This window comes from Copadichromis virginalis, linkage group LG11 (genome assembly GCF_057382275.1).
Source record: "Copadichromis virginalis isolate Kocher_CV1m ecotype Utaka linkage group LG11, C_Virginalis_male_GT1.1, whole genome shotgun sequence".
In the NCBI taxonomy this organism is placed as follows: domain Eukaryota; kingdom Metazoa; phylum Chordata; class Actinopteri; order Cichliformes; family Cichlidae; genus Copadichromis; species Copadichromis virginalis.
Genome location: NC_140628.1, coordinates 6,321,902 through 6,329,886, shown reverse-complemented (window position 1 = coordinate 6,329,886; position 7,985 = coordinate 6,321,902). Strand labels below are relative to the sequence as shown.

The window sequence follows — 7,985 nt, the reverse complement described above, 5'->3', positions numbered from 1 at the left end:
AATGAGAAAAGAACATTTAGAGTCAGAAAACATCTGAATGAATATTAAAAGGTCATTCTTTTAATCACTGAATGACTAAAATGTGATCCCTCCACTTGGATCCACACAGTTTTAAAGGTTTACATCTCTGAGCTTTGAAAGACACGCTGTTGGAAAGAGAAGAACGATGGATACGTTTTGAGGGTAAAATGATGGCTGTAACACTCTGGACACAGCAGCAGTTGAAAGAGAAGTGTTTAAGATGAATCTTGGTACAGTGGCAGGCAGAGCTCGTTAAGCAGGCAGGTGTGAGCCTGGTTGCTATAGTGACCGCACCCAATGGCTCCATACACACGTACACAGACATGCGCCTCACTTTTGCTGCTTAAAATGAACAGAAAAGTCAGGCCGAAACAAATCGTTCCCAAATGAAAAGTAAAAGTCGTACTGACAAAATTCTTTCACCGTGAGCGACAGCCATGTCTAGTCTACCAAATTCTCAGTTTTCATGCCTGTGGAGTTTATTATATGGACGTGGTGACAGTGTAAAGACACCATGCTCTTCTGATTTTCAAACGAACCTTCTGAGCCATTTTAACATTAGAGTCTATGGAAGAGTTGGAGGGAGGAGGCTGTGCATTGGTGACATTTATGAAAGAACCGTAACACCTAGGACAATAGTAAACACATTGGATGAAAGAGGACAGCCATGGCTACGTTTTGAGGGTAAAATCATACCTGTAGAGCAAACACTGCGGACACAGCAGCAGTTTTAAAAAAGATTTTAAGATTAATTTTTTTGCTCCTCTCACTCTAGCAGTTGAGCTGTCTCACTCTAGCCCCAACATTCCGTCCCATACACACCCATTATAAATTTTGAAACGGGTGAAAAAACATCATGAAACTTAAACTGGAACTGAAGAAAAAGTATAATAGATATTGAAAAGATAAATACAAGTTGAATAGTTGAATGTCTTGTCTTCGTTTTAAAGTTTGAATGGTGGCTCTATGTGAACGTATGTTGAAGTAGTAAGAGTTTAAAAATGAGTAAGTTGAATGAGAATTTGAAGGGTCTCCCCATTGAAATACATGGGAAATTTTTGTTGAATAAAGTTGAATAAAATTAAAAATATAAATGTTAAAAATGAGAAAAATACAAGCAATCATGTCCAAAAGAATAGGAATCTAATGGTGTTTGAATGGTTTTTCTAAGTTGAACGGTTTTGAAGGAGTAGGCTTTCAAAAAACGTACGGAATAGATAATAAAATATAAGAATAAAGATTAGAAGAACAATACTGTGAATGCTTTTCAAGCATTCACACTAATTAAACATGATAATCACAGGGGGAAAATATATTGATTATTAAGATTATACACCTGTATTAGAATACAAACTAATCCACAATTCTTTTTAGAGGTATGTGAGAAGCTCTGTCGCTTTAGCTGATTACATCAGGGGTAAAGAAGTTCCCTCAGTGTCACCTGCTGCAGCTCCAGAGTTAATTTTTTTCTGTCTGTCTAAAGGACTGCAGTATTGCTCCTCTGAAGTGTGGATGGTGTTTTGGTTCCCACCGCTTGCCTGCAGCTACTAAGTCGGCCATCTCTGAAGTGTGAAAGCCAGTCTTTAAAAGCACAGGATTGGAATTTTCTTTGGAGTTTTCCAAAGACTGCCACAGACTACAGGATTATGATAGCTAAAGGGTTGTTTTGCTACACTCTGACATAATGAAACAAGCTAAACAGCCACAGGCAAGGCACAGCACTGTGGTAAATCGAGCCAACTCCCCGCATGAAAACAGCTTGTATTTTGAGGTAACACTGCTGCAAAATCTGTTCTAAACTAGATTTTATTTGCAAAAGTACATTCTTCTGTTTAGTTTCACACCATCAGTTATAATGTACCTGTCTTATCAACACAACTCTACAGCTCTACAGCCCTATTTAAAAAAAAAAACAAAAACAAAAAAACGTGTAAAGTATAATTAAGCAGAATTCAGTGACCTGGACAGAAGTCATGTAAAAGCTTGGATATAAAAGCTGAAACTGATAAATCTTTTTTTCTTTTTCTTTTTTAATATACGAATCAATTTGGCATTATCTTAGTTAGTCGGAAAACCTTTGTAATGCAACTAAATCGCATGGCAGGATGCTGTAAACGGACCAAACGTCAGAAGTCAGGAGAACAACTGAGAATACAACCATACAACCCAAAAAAAAGAAGAAAATAATAAATACCCCTTAAAACCCAAGTGTACATATTTAACCCAGTGTGACTCCAATGCAATAAGACAATCCTTAGCAATAATGTTCGTAGAAATTCAGACAAAGACCTGAGAAACATGACAAAATACAACAATGCAACCCATTCAATATTATTGTACTGTGAGATATGATATCAGATATGATAGTTATCTATTTAAGAAAGAGGGGGGGGGGGGGCAGGAGGGGGAAGAGAATAAAGATATGATGCACCAATGCAGACCAGTTCATTGCTATTAAGAAGTTGGATATGGTTATTGTCCGTGAGAGGGGGGCAGAGAGTTCAGGAGCCTCACAGCCTGTGGATACAGGCTGTTGGCCAGTCTGGATGTTCTGGCCTGTATAGACCTGTACCTTCTCCCTGAGGGCAGCAGATGGAAAAGGTGGCGCGCAGGGTGATGTTGGTCCCGCAGGATACTGTGCACCCTCCTCAGACAGCGAGTGGGGAAGATATTACTGATCTCTGGCAGACTTGTTCCAATAATTCTGCCAGCTTCTTTCACCACCCGCTGGAGTGCTTGCTGATCGGCCTTGGTGCAGCTGGGGAACCACACTAGAAATCCATACGTCAGAACGCTGCTGATGGCACAGTTGTAGAAGTTCAACATCAGAGATCTGGGAATGTGTGCGCTCCGCAGTCTCCTCAGGTAGTAGAGGCGCTGTTGGGCCTTCCGTACAACTGAGGTGATATGGTTGCCCCAGGACAGGTCCTCGGTCACAGTTACCCCCAAGAATTTAAAACTGCTCACCCTCTCCACCGCCTCACTGCCAATGAAGAGAGGCAGATGGTTGTTATGACCCCTCTTCCGGAAATCTACAATGATCTCCTTGGTCTTTTTGGTGTTTAAGACCAAGTTATTGTCGTGGCACCATGACTCTAGTTATTGCACCTCTGTCCTATAGTTTGTCTCATCATTGTTGGATATAAGTCCGAGCACTGTAGTGTCATCTGCAAACTTAACAATGAGATTGGACGCGCAGGAGGAAATACAGTCATGGGTGAAGAGAGTGTATAGCAGAGGGCTCAGAACACACCCCTGAGGGGCACCGGTGTTGACCACAAGGGTGGAAGAGGTGTTCTTACCCACTCTGACACTCTGTCTACGGTTAGTGAGGAAGTCCACAATCCAGTTGCACAGAGAGGAGTTAAGTCCCAGTTGGTGGAGTTTGGGACAGAGTTTGTATGGCCGGATGGTATTAAAAGCCGAGCTGTAGTCTACAAAGAGGAGCCGTGCATAGGTGTTCCTGTGTTCCAAGTGCTTCAGTAATGTGTGCAGCACTGTGGCGATCGCATCCTCGGTTGACCGGTTCTCCCTGTATGCAAACTGGTGCGAGTCCAGGGATGGTGGAAAAGCAGCTCTGATGTGTTTAATGACCAGTCTCTCCAGGCATTTGGCGGGAATGGGGGTGAGTGCCACAGGTCTGAAATCGTTCAGACATGTGACATTTGACTGTTTTGGGATGGGAACGATGGTTGCTGCTTTGAAACAGGATGGTACCAGTGAACAGGACAACGAGGTGTTATATATAGAGGTGAAGACGTCCGCCAGGTCCGCAGCACAGTCTTTTAGCACCCGGCCCAGCACTCCATCCGGCCCGGCCGCCTTCCTGGTGTTAATGCTCCGGAACACACGCCTCAGCTCATGAGTGCTCAGGACCGGAGCAGGGTCGGTTGAGGGGAGAGGGGACAGGACAGGGTCAGTGTTCTCCCTGTCAAAACGGGCATAAAAGAGATTTAGATCCTCAGCCAGAGTAGAACTGTCGGCTGAGGGTGATGGTGTTCTTCTTTTGTAGTCCGTGATAGCCCTGATGCCCTCCCAGACCTGCCTTGGGTTTGTGTTGTTCTCAAACCTGGCCTCGATACGCCTCCTGTGCTGCTGCTTGGCAGTCTTGATGCCTCTTCTCAGGTTGGCCCTGGCAGCACTGTATGCCTCCTGGTCCCCGGATTTGAAAGCGTTGTTCCTTGTTCGAATAAGTTGTTGAACTCCGTGTGTCATCCAGGGTGGATTATTAGGGAACACACGGAATCGTTTCCAAGTTGTTACATTGTCCACACAGAAACAGATGTAGTCCAAGACAGTGGCGGTGTAACTGTCCAATGCGACACGATTGTCAGTGTCCTGCACCTTGAATACATCCCAGTCTGTGCAGTGGAAACAGTCCTGAAGCATCGGAATAGCGTCCTGCGGCCATGTTCTCACGGTTTTGGTTGTAATCCCAGTGCTCTTGATCTTTTGTGTGTATATTGGGTGTAGCAGAAGGGAGAGATGGTCTGACAGACCCAGGTGGGGATAAGCCTGGGCTCTGTACGCATTCGCCATGTTGGTGTACACCTGGTCCAACGTTCTATCTCCTCTGGTAGCACACTTCACATTACGGTGGAAATTGTGAAGTACAGATTTCAGGTCCGCGTGGTTAAAATCCCCAGCCGCAATAAAGACACTGTCCGGGTGTGCTACCAGGCTGTTATTGATGCTGCTGCTCAATTGTGCTAACGCTAGCTTAGCATTAGCATCTGGTGGAATGTAAACAGCGCAGATGTAAACGGCAGAAAATTCCCGAGGGAGATAGAATGGACGGCACTTTAACACCAACAGTTCTACCTCTGTACTGCACAGTTTTTCCGTTACCGTGACGTTCGTGCACCAAAGGTTGTTAATATAGATGCACAGCCCCCCGCCAGTCTTCTTACCCGAGTCCGCAGACCTGTCGGCTCGATAGGCGGTGCGGCCTGCTAGATCGATAGCCGCATCGGGAATGGCGCTGTCCAGCCAGGTTTCAGTGAAAATCATGCACGAACAGTTATTAAAAGTCCGTCGAGTGGCGATCTGCAGTCGTATTTCATTAATATACTGCAACAACATGGGAATATATCAGCTGTGATAGAATACAGCATTAATGAATCAATGGTATGGAAGTGGAGGAAGCAAGAAGAATGAGTTGAATAAAGTTTGATTTATCTAACTGCTTTGTTTTGCTTTGTTTTGTGCCTTATAATCCCGTGCACCTTATGGTCCAAAAAATACGTATTTTAATTTTTTTATTTGGCACACTGTAGTTTAATGTTGCAAAGCACCTCTGTTAGATTTTGTATTGTTGATTGTCATTTATGCTTAGAAATATTTAACCATATATGCTTAGAGGTGTATAATCAATTGTGTAGTGATAGGACTGATCTTTAGCAGGCTGTAAAGGCTTGGTGTGTATTCCACACTAGAATGCACACCCACAGTCTAGGAACATCAGAGAGGTCCTATCTTCTCTTTGTTGATATATGGTATAGCAAACACGCGTATATCTCTTTAAGTATAAGAGCCTTTTGTTTAGATAGATCTGCTAGACGCCTGGCACCAGCTTTGGGGAGTCTTCACAGGGTCACATCTTGACCTCACACAAATCACACCACACACACAGACACACACAGGCAAGGTACTCTTTGTGTGTATGTAGACGTCATATGTTAATGAACCTATGCATATTCATGTAACCTCAATAAAAGAACAGTGTTACGGGAGAACGAACTAGAGCAACTGGGGTCAAGCGAAGGAACGGCGGTTGTCCGGTTCTCTCCCGTGCACGAGAAACATGAAGAACTTTGCCTACTCGTGTCTTGCTTTGCTGTGTAATTATATTGTCTTCAACGTTCCAGCGGATAGGTTCAAGCTACAAACCTATCAACCTCTTTTTAACTTTAGTGGATACACAGCAAATTCAAAAGTGTTAAATGTTTTGGTGTTAATAGTCTTCTTGCAAAAGTAGAGTTAATTTTACTCTAAGCAGAGTCACATTCTTTTAATGTAACTCTGAGGTGTAAAATGATAGTAGTTAAAATCGAGTGTTAAAAATGAGTGTTTCTCTGTCAAATCTGGAGGTGTTACAATGGAAACATTAACTCTTGACCTCTTAACTCTGAACTCCTAGAGGGGCTATGACACCAACAGAGTAAATTCACAGACTCCGCCCCCAGCACGGCTCCAATCGAAGCTGAAGTGAAGCCGTTTCAGAACATTTTGCTCTACATATTTGAGTTGTTTGCCATGCTTGGTAAGTCATTTTTTCAAAGATTGTTTCAATTATTTCTATTAGCTTTTACTTCTGTGGCTCTTTGGAGTTGAGACAAAGCTGTGTGAAAGGCATTAGCCATGTTGCTCGCTGATAGCATAATATTCTGTTTTAGCTAGCTGAAAGGTATTGTTTGCGGGCAAATACCACAGCCTTGGGAAAAAAAGGCTTGCATGTGAATTTTCAGTCAAACTTTTGGTCAAATACTCCTAAAACAATGTTTAGAATGTGAAATGTTGGTATAATGGTGCTGCTTGAAGCCTGAAAACGATCGCCCTTAAAAAAACAAAAAAACAAAAACAAGAGCAAACACCTGTTGCCTGTGTCTTTGTCTTTTGGGAAAATACTTTACACAAGTAATGGCTCAAAGAGGATTCCTTTTTTTTTTTTTTTTTTTTAATGTGCTGCAATTGTTTACTGGATTATTTGTGCCATTAATTAGTGTCAACTAATTCTTATTCGATCTCCACACAGGATATGCTTGTGAAGATGGAATATGGGGGAGAGCAGAAGTGCGTTGAAGTTCCACAAAGGGATGAATGAAGGACATGCATATTGTATTGAAGAAATAAGTGATGAGAATGCTGTTATTTGCATTTACCAGCTCACCTATGTCAGACCTTTTGATAAACAAAATTCTAATGAAAGTGAGAACATGTATACTGTTACATCTTTCAGAAAATGTTTTGAAATTGTGGTGCACAGTTCAGAATAAATGTTTTTCAAAAACCATTGCATCTTTTTAGTAAATGTTTATTTCCAAAAGAAATTTCTAGAAGTTCAGAACAGTAAAATTCCCGCTTTTTAGAATGAATTAGAAGATAACTCTTACGTAGTTAAACTAAAATACTCTTTGAGAGTTAATATATAAACTCTTTAACATTTAACACCAAGTGTTAAATTATCAACTCCAGACAGATTTGGTGTTTAACACTAAATCAGAGTTAACGTACCAACTCTCCAAAAAGAGTTAAATTAACACTCTCTGGTGTGGACCCATATAGACACTTTAATAGTGTTGAAATCAAATCCGACAGAGTTAATTTGGACATGCTGGATTTGCTGTGTATTATACATGGTTATTATGGGCAGAAATCTGTGCCATCAGAAACTGAATTTGAATAAGTTAAATTTGAATTTGAATTGCTCAGATTGAATCTGAATTGTAACTTGAATAAATGCTTTTGAAAACTGAATTTGAATTAGTCTAATTTGAAATTGCATTTATGGTTTGAAAATGATCATCACTAAAGTGAAATTGCATTTTATATTTTGAAAATGAATAGATTTGCTTTGAAACTGCATTTTATCCTTTAAAAATCCAGCTCTCGAATAATTTCAGTTTCACTTCTCACCATTCAGTTTCAGTTCTACAATTCAATTTCAGTTCCAAAATTCAGTTTTTTGGAACTTACATCCGGTTCCGGTTCAAGCGCAGATTAATATAACTACGTTTTACTAGTGGACCGAAAGTGTTACTGACGGGAATCTACAGCGTCTTGAGCTGAATTACGACTTCAGAAGTCATTCGTCATGTCGAATGACCAGCGGATAAACTCTCAGGTTGGTAATAAATGTACTACATGTATAAGAACAAGTGTCATGTTAACAAATGATAGCCGTAAGGTAACTTTTATGCTTATTGCAGCTGCTAGCTAAAAACGCTAATTTAGCGTAGTTTGCC

The 7,985-nt window shown here is 41.3% G+C and overlaps 1 long non-coding RNA gene across 1 annotated transcript; it reads left to right on the top strand.

Annotated features, from left to right (window-relative positions):
- The first annotated feature begins 6,039 nt into the window (after positions 1-6,039).
- Positions 6,040-7,033, top strand: LOC146697971 (uncharacterized). Its single transcript, XR_014922875.1, has 2 exons — positions 6,040-6,283; positions 6,776-7,033. It is a non-coding gene; the product is annotated as an uncharacterized LOC146697971 (long non-coding RNA).
- Positions 7,034-7,985: the final 952 nt, after the last annotated feature.